The sequence below is a fragment of the Phocoena sinus genome, chromosome 5 (assembly GCF_008692025.1).
Source record: "Phocoena sinus isolate mPhoSin1 chromosome 5, mPhoSin1.pri, whole genome shotgun sequence".
Lineage (NCBI taxonomy): Eukaryota > Metazoa > Chordata > Mammalia > Artiodactyla > Phocoenidae > Phocoena > Phocoena sinus.
This window is the reverse complement of record NC_045767.1, coordinates 62,727,317-62,739,421: the sequence shown is the minus strand read 5'-3', so window position 1 is coordinate 62,739,421 and position 12,105 is coordinate 62,727,317. Positions and strand designations below refer to the sequence as shown.

At 41.1% G+C, this 12,105-nt stretch overlaps 1 pseudogene; it reads left to right on the top strand.

Annotated features, from left to right (window-relative positions):
• Positions 1-8,767: 8,767 nt before the first annotated feature.
• LOC116754323 lies at positions 8,768-10,399 on the top strand (annotated as a pseudogene).
• The last annotated feature ends 1,706 nt before the right edge of the window (positions 10,400-12,105 follow it).

The following is a 12,105-nucleotide window of genomic DNA, read 5'->3' as shown; positions in this document are numbered from 1 at the left end:
AAGCCTACAAAACATTCTTTTATTATATGCTAATTTAAAAATACAATTTAAAAAACATTATGAGATGTACCTAAAACAGAACTAAGAAGAAAACTTATCGAACTAAATGATCATATTAAAAAGGAGAGGGGGGCTTCCCTGGTGGCGCAGTGGTTGAGAGCCCACCTGCCGATGCAGGGGACACAGGTTCGTGCCCTGGTCCGGGAAGATCCTACATGCCGCAGAGCGGCTGGGCCCATGGGCCATGGCTGCTGAGCCTGTGCTCCGCAACGGGAGAGGCCACAGCAGTGAGAGGTCCGCGTACCACAAAAAAAAAAAAAAAAAAAAAAAAAAAAGGAGAAAGACTTAAAAATCGATGATTTAAATATTCACTTACGAAGTTAGGAAAAAAGCAAATTAAAGATAAAATAAATACAACATCTGATTTCCTGCTGTGAAAGATAAAGGTTTAGCTCCCTTTCAATCCCCTACACATCTCTCCCAAATCCCCTTCATACAATCTGCCTCCTCCACACTTGAAATATAGTTACAGGTTTCCCCTGCTCTTCAAAAGTAGAGCATTCGTATGAAATTTTTCATAAGCCTAAATGGCATAAAGTAAAGAAGCAATTACCTTAGGCCACTTCTTGCTAACGGATGCACAAAATAATTCGAGATAAAGTACAGATGCTCACAGACACACGTTAAAGCTATGATAGCTTGATACCAAGATGCTGAGAATAGTACCTGGGGAAGGTGCTTGGTGGTATCACTCTCACTGCTCAGGGTGCATGCTGCCTCTATACGGGGTTGCTGCAAAACAAATGCCGAATGCTATTTCACTTTTGGCCTTTTTTTGGTAAAAGCGAAAATCTCATGACTTCTATGGTTCAGCAAAAACAGGTACTAATATAGGTCCTTTGTAAAAGCAAAGTGGCATAAAGCAAACTTTGGGGGGATAACTGCATAGCCTTTAGATAAAATACTGTATTTCCATATGTTACATTATCATGACTATGGTAATATTATTCATATTTCCTTTTCTGTGAAACTTTTTCCTTTCCTTGTAGGAAGTAATTGCCTATGTTTATATTGTTGTTTTTGTTCCTTAATTTTCTGTATAAATGTCATTAGTTGTGAATTAAATTTTTTTTTCTATATACATGCATACATGTAAAATAACAAATCAATTTATTTTTTCTTGGAGCCATGACTATTTCTACCTCTACCTCTGTCCTTCCATGAAGGTCTGGACTGGTTGCTGTCTACACTGGCTACCCAGACTTGTCTTAGGATTTTCTAATGCCATCACCTTAGGGATTGCTTTATTGTCTCCTTTGTCTTAAATTCCATTTTTCCTTTTTTCTTATTTGCCACACTTTTTTTGGTAGAGCATTTTTTTCTAGGATTTTCCTAAGGAAATAGTGTGGAAGGTGATTCTTTTGAGATGTGTCATACTTGATAGTTCATTTGGATAAAGAACTTATTTAACATAAAAGCCACAAATTATTTTTTAATAGACTTTGTTTTTAGAACAGTTTTACGTTTATAGAAAACTTGGGAAGATAGTACAGAGAGTTCCCCATAGAACTCCCTTACCCAGTTACCCCCATTATTAACAACTTACATTAGTGTGGTACTTTTTTAATGCAAATAATGAACCAATATTAATATATTATGATTGATATGTTGTTATCTAAGTCCATAGTTTATTCAGATTTCCTTAGTTTTTACCTAATTTCCTTTTTCTGTTCCAGGATCCCATCCAAGATACCAACTTACATTTACTTGTCATATCTCATTATGTTCCTCTTGGCTGTGACAGTTTCTCTGACTTGCCTTGCTTTTGATGGCCTTGACAGTTTTTAGTAGTGTTGGTCAGGTATTTTGTAGGTTGCTTCTCTATTGTAATCTGTCTGATGTTTTTCTTCTTATTAGACTGGAGTTATGGTTTTTTGAGAGAAAGATCATAAAGAAAAAATGACATGTTTATCACATCATATCATATTTATCACATCATATGAAAGATACATGCTATCACCAGGATTTTTCACTATTAATATTGACCATAATCACCTAGTAGAGGTAGTGTTTATCCACTTTCTTCATTAGCAAGTTACTCTTTTTTTCCTCTTTCCATACTACTCTTTGGAAGGAAGTCATTATGCACAGGCCCACTCTTAAGGTCTGGGGATATATGCTATCTCTTATGAGGGCTGATTATCTGTATAAATTATTTGGAATTCTTCTGCAAGGGATATTTGTCTATTCTCCCCCACTTATTTATTTATTTGATCATTTATTTGTATCAGTATGGACTCATGGATATTTAGTTTATACTTTGGGTTATAATCCAATACTACCCTATTTTGTTTCTCAAATTGTTCTAGCTTTGTCTATTGAGTCAGCTTTCTGTTGACTCCTGTGTCCCTTTCACATAACCCCATACATTTTTTTTTAGCACTGCTTTACTTTTGGCACTACAGTATGCTCCAGACTCATCTTGTGAACTCCTTGCTCCTGGCCTAGGTCAGCCATTTCTCCAAGGAGCAATGGTTCCTTTTGTTGGACAATGATATTAGAACCAAGATGCAGGCATTATTGTACTCTATGCTACTAGGGCCATCACTCACTATTTATAATTTGATAAGGGGATAGGGGCCAGGAGGAATCTATTTAAAGTTTTATATCCTTGTTGTTTTTCTCTTATTGTTCCTTGTATACAATTTAGAAAATACAGAAATATATATACGTTTTATTATGTGCAAATAGGCTCAAAATCAATATTTAATTTTTATCTTGTTTTTATTGCTTTAAAATAATATTCACATTTTTGTCATTAAAAACATTTTACAAAACAATTTATAATATATAATATTCAATGAATGCACATGATATATTCCTAAAGTTAAAAATTTAGGTAGCTTCAGTTTTCAACATTTTAGGTGTAAAGACTATCTTTTATTAATTTCCAGTTGCTTATTTAGAGTCATTTTCTACAAGTAGAATTTTCTGGTCAAAGAACATATTCAAAGCAAGATATATTTTGTCTACTTATTTCCAAAGGGTAACAATATTTATTACCAATATCAGAGTATGAGACGACTCTTCTTTCTATACCCTAAACGTCAGTGAACAATAATAGTTTTTAAATGTAATTGATTAGAAAGGAATTATCTCTGGTTTTAATTTTCATCTTTTATTACTGAGGAGTTTGGTGGTTGTTTCATTGTTTATTTGCCATACCCAAATGGGCAATGTGAATGTCAGTTAGACCCTCCACCTGTTAGCAAAAGTTGCTTCCATTTCAATATATCTGTAGTTTCTCTTTCATGAACTTTGTGTGCGTCCTTTAGTAGATGCTATTTTGAAAGTAAATAAATACTACTTATTCATTAATATCAACATATTCATTTATTAGATGCTGGCAATATGTCAGACAGACACAGTACTCAGCAACAGGGATGGAAAGCAAATACCACATGCTCTTACTTCAAGTTGTTTACGACCTTGTGGGCGACACAGCCTCATGACTATTTTGAAGACAAATAAAGATTATTTTAATCACGTGGAGCCATGAAGCTCATGTTAGAAAGTGCCTCTAGAAAGGGAATATGGCTCTCACTTTAGCTATTATTCCCCATGGAAACCATCTGAGAACATACTCCAAAATGTCCAAAAAAACCCAACGAATTAAAAAGACCTAGAGATAGAAATACGCAGGAGGGGAGAGGAAAAGGAATGGGAAAAAGAAAATAAAACAGACACAAAAATAGACAAAAACATATGTGTTATGGAGCTGTGCATATATTGACAAATTGGAAAGTTTGAGAAAAAACTAGAAGTCTAGAACACTTTTATATTTCAAACTTTTGCAGTATTTTTAAGTTCGTTTTTCACACCTTTATTTTTCTATTTCAGATAGGTAGCTAGCTCCTAATTCTGGTTATTTCTTTCCCTAGAAAGTCTCTCAAACTCAACATCTCTCTCCTTTTCCATCCACAACCAGCATAGCCCTAGACCAACTCTTTAGTCCTCTGTGGGCAATAAACTTTGAGGGATCCATTGTGCTACACTTCCCTCTTCCCTCCCACAGGCCAAAAGGATTTGTCTGCCTTCTTCCTCCTAGCTGCCGTCATCAGCCCTTCCCCCTGCATTGTATCCCACTTGGGCTCTGCTTGGAGCTGTGTGCCATTCCCTCATTTCTCCCTAGGCTGCTACTGCCACACAGTTCCTTCTGGGTTTCCTAAAAACTGTTTTTGTTTGGTTTTGTTACTGATAGTAAGTAAATGAAAGCAGACAGCAATAAACCATTAATAAACCATATTGCCAAGTGCTAGTAATGATAATTATTAAACACTAGATACCAGGCTTTGCAGTAAAACCCCTTGTGTTTAACATCCAATTTAATCCTAGCAACAGTTCTATGAGATTGTGTTGTCTATGAGATATTTGTGTCATCTCATTTTAGAGAGGAGGAACCCAAGTCATTGAGTTATGGAAAGTGATAAACTCAAAGTTACAGAACTGCTGGAAATCTTAAAAGGTTGAAGAGATGTTTTTCACTATTTTTTTTACATTTGTAAATTTAAGGTGTGCAACACGTGGATTTAATATCTTACATATTGTAAAACGATGGTCATTGTAGCTATAGTTAACACCCCTATTATGTCACATAATTATTATTTTTATGTGTGTGGTGGAAATAATTAAGATCTAGTCTCTTAGCCAATTTGAAGATTATAATACAGTATTGTTGTCTGTATTCCCTTTACTGTGTGTTAGATCTCTCGGACTTATCTACTAGTTTGTACCCTTAAACAACATCTCTGCTATTCCTATTTTAACTGTTCCTTTTATTCAGAATTAAGTAGTGCTTCGTTTAGACTGTCATTTCAGGACTGACTCCTTAGAGATGTCACTCCCGACAAAGTCATTCTTACCCCTTTATTTGATCATTTTTGTTCCTGGAAGAACTTATTCTGCACACCCACCCCAACATTTTCTCTTCCCCTGGAATCTCACACTAAAATCTCTTTCCCTTTTCTTACTATTGGCACTGATTTCACTTATTCGTACATTTAACAAACCTACTGGGTTCTACTAAGTTCCATAGGGTGTTCTAGGTGCAGTGGATATAGCACTGAACAAAACAGACACAATCCTACATTCTAGTAGGAGGAAAGAGTTAACAACTAAACAATGTGTAAATAATTCTAGATTTTCTAAGTGTTATGAAGGAAATAAACAGTGACTATGATAGGTAATCACAGGGGTGACTTTCTTTAAATAGGGTGATCTTTTCTGAAGAGATGACATTTTTGCCAAGGCCTGAATGAATGATGAGAAGGAGCTAAAAATAAAATTATCTGGGGAAGTAGCTCTTCCTTTAGAGGGAAGAATAAGTTCAAAGTCCTGAGATAGAGAAAAGGGGAGAAGGGGAAAAGATGGTGAGAAGAGCAGATCCAGTAGAGTCTTAAAGGCACTGATAAAAGGGATTTATTGGGATTGCAATGATAAGCCATTGGTGAGCTTTTTAAGCAGGGGAGTGAAAAAATCAGATTAGTGGTTTAAAACACACACACACACACACACACACACACACACACTACAGACACTGTTAGGGTAAGTGAAATTTTAGGTGCCAAAGAGTGGGTGATTCAAATTCTCCAAGGCTCATATGAGTTTTATTTTTATCCCAGAAGAAAGCTCCAAATTCTGAGTTCTTTGGTTTCTTGCAAGAAACTTAATTTAGGAAACCCTTGGCTATCGCATTCTCTTAAAATCAGCCTACTTTGGTTTTTGTTTCTTGGTAATTTTTTTTCTTCCACAGAGGGAAAGCAATGAGATTTAACATTTCCATAAAAGGAAATTAGTTATCATGTTGGTGAATCCCTGGGTTCCTGTAAAACCTATGTCTTTCCTGCAGTTTGGATCCTATAGTTTGATTGTAAGGCTTGTTAGGACCATAACCTATTATGCAGATGAGGCAGAGAGGGAAAATCTTGCTTCTCTGTAGACTTTTGAGACCCTGGGCCTTAGATTCATCATATGTAAAATGAGAGGGTTGGTCTAAAACAGAGCTTCTCAAATGTGACTATGGACATTGTGGGCTGCATAATTCTTTGTTGTGAAGGGCTGCCCTATATATTGCAGTGCACTATCAGCATCCCTGACTTCTACCACTACGTGCCAGTAGCATCCCCTGGATATTCAAGCATGTCTCCAGACAGTGCCAAATGTCCCCTGGGGTGCAAAATCTCCAACAATCGGAAACCACAGGTCCAGAAGGACTTTTTCATTTTCTACTTGCACTTAAATTTTAAATGCATCAGGAGCTCCAGCAATAGTCAGAGCCACTGTTGCACTTTTGATATTTTATGTTATTTAGGAAGACATTTTCTGCTGAGAAATGTTAAGATGTTTTCCCTCTTCTCCCTCTTTATCACCATGACACCAAATTACTGCTCTGAAGTGACTCATACCACAAAAAGCAGTCTGCTAAAGCCACGGTGGATATCATATTCCCTGCTCAAAAACTTGTGTATAATGAATCAAAGGTTGCTTGTTCTTCAGGTATATACATTTCATTTGTCTTTTTAAGGACCAATGATTCAATAAGGGACAAAGAAAGGGTTGTGCATTTGAGTATGTAGGGTTAGAAGTAAAAGATGATAATGAATTAGATTAGAGCAGTGGCAGGAGTTTTAGAAGTAAGATATGTATCGATTTAAGATATGACTTATGTGCACAGCCAAGCTGGCACAACATGGTTATGGATCTGAACAGTCAATGAGGGAAAGAAAGTATGCCATTGCATTTTTATGGTGAATTATCTAACTTTTAAAAACTTCTCTTTTCTTTGATACACTAGAAAAATAGAATATAAATATTCCCCTTTATTCCTAGGAGGAAATTAATCGTTCTATGAAACTAATATCCATTGGACTGGGTTTAATGAGCTGTCAATGTATACGGTGAAATAAAAAGAGAGTTTGAGGTTTGTCTGGAGGGAATAGGAAGTAAGTACTTCCATGAAAAATACAGAGTCTGAAGTCTGAGGGCAAGAGGAAGATGAAACGGGGCTATTTAAAAGGCCCCATGAGTTTAGGATCTGATTGCAAAACGATTTCCCTAAAACAGGGCTCTTTGGCTTAAAAGTGAAGGACTGTGCATAGACCCACTACAAGGAGCTTTGTTCAAGTGCCCTGGGAGCTTGTGGAGCAAAGTCCTTTTTTTCCATGTTTTCCTTTTTTATGTATAATTCTTAAATAGACTTTATTTTTTAGAGAAGTTTTAAGTTCACAGGAAAATTGAAAAGATACAGAGATTTCCCATTTACTTCCTTCCCCCTCACATTCATAGTCTCCCGCATTATCAATATTCCTCAGCAGAGTGGTACATTTGCGACAATTGATGAAACTACACTGACACGTAATTGCCTAAAGTCCATAGTTTGCATTAGGGTTCACTCTTGGTGTTGTACATTCTATGGGTTTAGACAAGTGTAAATGGCATATATCCACCATTATAGTATTAAACAGAGTAGTTTCACTGACCTAAAAAATCCCCTGTGAGGAAGCTTTCTTCCAAATGTTTAATTAGGAAAAGTGGGGAGTTGGGGTGAAAAATTGTTCAAGAAGCTCTTGACTACTGTTTGAGACCCCTCTTCACCTGCACAACTGCTGCAGAGCCTCTGGGATCTGAAGCCAGTACAGCCGTCGCTGGGGCATAGACAGGCCCTGGCAGAGCTCCCTGGAGAAGACATCTTGGCCTGCTTGCTCCCACCAGTCTCCCTGTGGCCACTGCAGCTGGGGGATTCACTTCAGTGCCTTTTCAGAAGGTTCTCTAGCCAATTCAGAGCCTGCAGCAGACTTTCTGCTCCTTTCCCTGGGATATATGCATCTATGTCAGTTCCTGGGTAGATGGTCCTCATTTCAGGCCTGTCCTCATGGGAAGCTAATCCCAGCACTGGAGACCGCACAGGTCTGAGAAGAACAGAGGTGCTCATGTAGAGAGGTGGCCTGTGGGAAGAACAGGCACTGGCCTGCCCTGCAGGCAGTTCCAACATGTAACTCAGCACTCTGAGGCTGGAGCTCAGTAGGGAATTCGGTATAGCTGGTGGATTCATGGTAGGACCATGGACAGAGGCTTCAGAGACAGGGGTGGGGCACAGCCGTTTTTTTGGTTTTTTGTTTAAATTCAAGGTAACACGTTGTTCAAATCTAAAGTTAGAAAATCACATTACATTTTGCTTACGAAACAAGTATGATTCAGAACTATTTTATTACAATATCACCAATTTTAAATTAGACAATATCATGGATGTTTATGTTTACAAATAGTACATAAAATTAGAGTGATATTTCATTTGTCTTGCTTTTCCAGGGCATAGAAAATTCACACAGCATAGAGAAGGTGTCATACTGGCTTAAGTTTATCAGAATTTCTTGTTAAAATTTTTTTTAATTTAATTGTTTATTTTTTTATTGAGGAATAATTGACATATAACATTATATTAGTTTCAAGTGTACAACTTAATGATTCAATATTTTTATACATTGCAAAATGTTTCCCACAGTAAGTCTAGTTAAAGTCTGTCAGCATACATTACTACAAAATTTTTTCTTTCGATGAGGACTTTAAAAATTTAATCTCGGCTCGCTGCCCCAAGCCTCCCATGCCGGCGGGCCAGCCGGGCGGCCGGGCTGGCGCGCAGGGAGCGCAGGGGGCGTGGGGAGTTCCGGTTCCGGTTGTTTGTGCAGCTGCAGCAGCGGCTCTGGGAAAGATGGCGGCCCGGGCAGGTTTCCAGTCTGTGGCTCCGAGCGGCGGCGCCAGAGCCTCAGGAGGGGCGGGTGCAGCAGCTGCCCTCGGTCTGGGCGGGACTCCGGGGCCTCCGGTGCAAATGGGCCCGGCGTTGGGTCAAGGGCTGTACTGCTCCCCGATGCCCGGAGCGGCCTATCCAAGACCAGGTATGCTACCAGGCAGCCGAATGACACCTCAGGGACCTTTCATGGGACCCCCTGGCTATGGGGGAAAACCTTCAGTCCGACCTGACCTGGCCCAGTCAGGGATGGACCAGTCCCTCAAGAGACCTGCAGCTTAGCAGATCCAGCAGGTCCAGCAGCAGGCGGTCCAAAATCGGAACCACAATGCAAAGAAAAAGAAGATGGCTGACAAAATTCTACCTTAAAGGATTCGTGAACTGGTACCAGAATCCCAGGCCTATATGGATCTCTTGGTTTTTGAAAGGAAACTGGACCAGACTATCATGAGGAAACAGCTAGATATCCAGGAAGCCTTGGAACGTCCCATCAAGCAAAAACGGAAGCTGTGAATTTTCATTTCTAACACTTTGAATCCGGCTAAGTCAGATGCTGAGGATGGGGAAGGGACGGTGGCTTCCTGGGAGCTTCGGGTAGAAGGACGGCTCCTGGAGGATTCAGCCTTGTCCAAATATGATGCCACCAAACAAACGAGGAAGTTCTCTTCTTTTTTTAAGTCCTTGGTGATCGAACTGGACAAAGACCTGTATGGGTCAGATAACCATCTGGTGGAATGGCACAGGACTGCCACTACCCAGGAGACAGATGGCTTCCAGCTGAAGCGGCCAGGGCATGTGAATGTACGGTGTACTGTCCTGCTGATGCTGGATTACCAGCCTCCTCAGTTTAAATTAGACCCTCGTCTGGCTCGGCTGCTGGGCATCCACACCCAGACCCGTCCAGTAATCATTCAAGCACTGTGGCAATATATTAAGACACATAAGCTCCAGGACCCACATGAGCGGGAGTTTGTCATCTGTGACAAGTACCTCCAGCAGATCTTTGAGTCTCAACCTATGAAGTTTTCAGAGATCCCCCAACAGCTCCTCGCCTTGCTTATGCCACCAGAGCCCATCATCATTAATCATGTCATCAGTGTTGACCCGAATGATCAGAAAAAGACAGCTTGTTATGACATTGATGTGGAAGTGGATGATACCTCGAAGACCCAGATGAATTCTTTTCTGCTGTCTATTGCCAGCCAGCAGGAGATTGCTACTCTAGACAACAAGATCCATGAGACAATAGAAACTATCAATCAGCTGAAGACCCAGCGAGAGTTCATGCTGAGCTTTGCCAGAGACCCTCAGGGTTTCATCAATGACTGGCTTCAGTCCCAGTGCCGGGACCTCAAGACCATGACTGATGTGGTGGGTAACCCAGAGGAAGAGCGCCGAGCTGAGTTTCTACTTCCAGCCTTGGGCACAGGAGGCCGTGTGTCGATGCTTCTGCTCCGAGGTGCAGCAGAGACGACAAGAATTAGAGCAAGCCCTGGGAATCTGAAATACATAGGGCTTCTCCCACAGCCCTGATTTGCCTGCACCGATTTCTTTATTTGGGCCCTGTGCTGCCTGCCTCATAGCACCTGCCTTGGTCTTGCTTGGGGCCTTCCAGGAGATGCTGTTGGTTCTAGGACAACACCAGAATGAAGAGGGTCTCACATGATACCTGTTACCCTCTTCTCTCACCCCATCCCTTCCTACCCCCAGCTTCCCTTTGCCCCACAAAGTTCCCATGTGCCTGTACCCTCCCCTGGTCTGCATAGGACCTCTAAATAGTATTAGAGAGAGAACCTGTAGTGGTAATCAGTGCATTGAATGGATTGGGCCTAAGGCCAAGTGGTCTTCAAGGGGACCAGCTACACTGATCCTGCCCTTCAGAGACCCGGGAGTTGGGAGCTTTAGCCCCTTCTCCGAGACTCAGGCCTGGGGGCACTCTATAAGCTAGTTGATCTTGGCTTTCCTGATAACAGAATCCAGTTTCCTTCCTTCCCAGGTTTGGAGCAAACTGTCCCTTCACTTGTTGCCCTCTAGCATTAAAGGAATCCTGGTTCTTGGGCTCCACTGAGCCCCAGGTCAGTCTGCAGCCCTCTGGATTGGCCTGCTGTCTCAGTGCTTCTCTTACTCCCTCGTAGGGGGTCCACATCAGTATTGGAGTTTGTTCTCTTAGTATTGCTCCCTCTCACCACACTCCCTGTAGCTGCTTTTTAGGATTCCCTCCTATCTGTCCTAACCCAGGGCATTTGAGTGGGGGAATCTTGCCTTTCCCTGTCAGAGCCCCAAGGGTCCTCACCTAGGGTACTGTCATTGCCAGCAGAGGCTGTTCCTTCCTGCTATTGCTTGGAGGTGTGACTCATTCATTCATTCTACCCTGCCTCCCCCATCCTTTCATGGAGAAACAGGCCTAAAATCAAACGGGTAAAAGCCCTGGGCCATCCCTGTCTTCCTGTCCCTTGTCTGCCCAGTTGACAGCCACTGGTGACTTCTAGGGCACTGAGGAGTGAAAGCGCCTAAGGCTGGAGAATAGCTCTGAGTTGGGTTTTTTGACTCTTCCCTCTCCCTGCCTCACAGGATTGTGACTACCAGACCCTGCCCTCAAAAGCTTCAGACCCCTCAGGTAGCAGCAGGACCTTGTGATCTTGGCCCCTTGCAACTGAGATGGTTTTGCATCTTTCCAGGGGAGCCTCAAATTCTTCTTCCCAGGTTGTATCACCCTGAGTTAGCATATCCCAGACTCGCAGACTCAACACAGCAGGGTGGGAGACAGCTGGGCACAGAGGGGGAATTCTGTTCAAAATGGGCTCTAAACCCACAGAACTGACAAAGCCCCTGCTTCCCCACCCCCTCCTCAGGCTTCTGCAAGCACATCCCCCAGCCCTGTATCCCTGACTGTCCCACACTGGGGACAGCAAAACTTCCTCCCTGTCTTCCCCTTCCTGTCATTATCCACCCCTCCCTTGAAAGGTTCTTCCCAGAGTGACACTGGACAGACAACCTCTGTCCCTGAGGCTGAACCATGAGAAGGAAGCTCAGCACTCCTACACAGTGTCCCTGAAGATAACTTTTTATTAATTGAATTATTATATTTTTTTCATGGACCAAAATTTTTTTTGTACTGTCCCCTTATTGATGTCACCCAGTTTTAATAAAAGAATCTTCTGAAAAATAAAAAATAAAAATTTAATCTCTTAGCAACTTTCAATATACATGGTATTATTCACTATAGTCACCATGCTGTGCATTACATCCTCACGACTTACTTATTTTATAATGGAAAATTTGTAACTTTTGATCCCCCTTCA